We start from the raw sequence: 2,166 nt of genomic DNA on the forward strand, positions 1-2,166 counted from the left end.
GTCTTACAGTAACCGCACACTGTCAACTTTTAGTCGGCCGATAGTTTGTTCATGCTCATAAGTCAGTACGAAGTACGCATATTATAAGATCAGGTATTTGGCTGGCATCAAACCGACTGAAAACATTGATGGGAATGAAACCTTTGGAGCAACGGGCCCAAGTGCCCACAGACTCTATCATGAAATACGTAAGCGCTTAGTTGGAGTCCACTCATGACCAAAGGGCTGGTCTATACTTCAGTTAAAGAATTTGCATTGTCATCCAGAGTCGCAGCGCAGCGATCCTGTTGGGCACGATCCTCGCTGCCAGCGATGCGGATAAATTTGTGATGATGCGGACACCTATATAGTTTTAATGTGTCCTTTTTTGTAAATAGATTGGAATTAAGATTTACTTTTAAAAATGTTGAACAGTTCAACTGTCAGCCGACTGTTTAGTCTCCGGTGTGCGACTCTTTGGCAAAGACCAGAATTCCTGATGTAAACAGATCCAAGTAATATAAAACTTTTGAGACGAGGAGAAAAATTTAGGGTTCCTTGTGTAAGCACTAAAAGTTGTTCAATCGGCCTTTCGGATAACTGATATACTTGATTCAATGGTTTTCTTATATTATTGTCTTTATTTGAATCTGGTTTTCGTCGGTTCTGTTTATGGTCATGATTTATTTTATTGGAATTTTTTTGTTTGGTCTTGGGCCAAAGTTTATTTGAGTAGAAAGTTTGATGTTATTTTTAGGCTGTTCTGATAAGAAACTCCATTACCTATAGTGAGTACTGTCATTAGATAAAACAACATTTACTGAATAGTAGGTAATTTTTCAGGAAGTTCTTGAGATATTTTTAAGAGCTATTTATATAAAAACTAACAATAAAAATACGTCATAGACGACAGAGATATTGGGATACCTAAAAATAATTTGCTAGACTAACATATTTTTGTAACTAAGTTAATGAATTTATCATTTGAATAGAGCAAAGGTGTATGTAAACACGTACACTCCGCCACATAAATTGGACCTCACAGACAGAATGATCATTTTACTACTCGTAAATATTTCTATCTCACCAATACGCTTACTAAGCCCAGTGTCAAAGTATAAATAAATAAAAGCCCGTACCATCTCGTCATCTCAGGCTAGGGCCATATTTCATCAGCTGTGGCCAAATTACGGCTATTTACGGCTATATTTATAATGTTTGCCCGTTTGCCCACATCAAAGTGTTGTGCCGTCCATGGAGAACAAAATGACTAGCGGAGGTGCTACATAACGGACAATCTTCTAAGGTGTACGGGGGATGGGCTGCGGGTTGTTCGAAAGAGTTACCGCGGCCTTGGTACATAAAAGGCCTACGACGGAACACGACGGTTTTTAGTCAGTAAGAGTCTGTCACTTCCTCACCGCTGCTAACCCACAGCGGGAGGGGTCATTTGATGATTTTTAACGTTGTTAAAAAAAGGGAGTACGGGGGACGACGAACGTTGCTGTCTTCGTCCTTATACACCTTCTTTGGACCCGATTTTTTTTTGTAATACCGTAAATCGTTGACAGATGTCTCAAAGAACCCCACTGCCTCGTCAGTTCTCTCGTAAGTTCTGGTCATGCCCACCGTACGTTTTTTTTAACGACATCAAAAATCATCAAATGACCCCTCCCGCTGTGGATTAGCAGCGGTCAAGGAGTGTCAGACTCTTACTGAATAAAAACCGTCGTGTTCCGTCGTAGGCCACGACGGTTTTTAGTCAGTAAGAGTCTGACACTCCCTCACCGTACGAATTTGACCTAGAGGAAGGCGTCTGACCTACCCGCATTATGCCATCTTCGTTCATATTTCCTTACTCCCTGGTATGTACCGTCATAAATTTTGATGACGTCACTAGGTACCGACGCGACGGTAGGTAAGTAATGTCCGTCCCTTATATTCTGGTCTTACTTAGAGAAGGGTAAAGTAGTTTGTATTTAAGGATAAATATTATGTTGGCATTTGTTAGTTTTGTGGCCTTGTTTCTGGTTTTATAAAATTTTATGAAAAACTAGCTGGTCGTTTGTGTGAAACCTATTTCCGCTCTCGGATAAAATATTGCCTGTATCATCCGGGAATAGTGTAACTTCCTAACAGTGAAGAGTTTTTCAAATCGGTTCAGTAGTTTCGGAGCCTTTTGTATAT

The sequence above is a fragment of the Helicoverpa zea genome, chromosome 11, assembly GCF_022581195.2.
Source record: "Helicoverpa zea isolate HzStark_Cry1AcR chromosome 11, ilHelZeax1.1, whole genome shotgun sequence".
Lineage (NCBI taxonomy): Eukaryota > Metazoa > Arthropoda > Insecta > Lepidoptera > Noctuidae > Helicoverpa > Helicoverpa zea.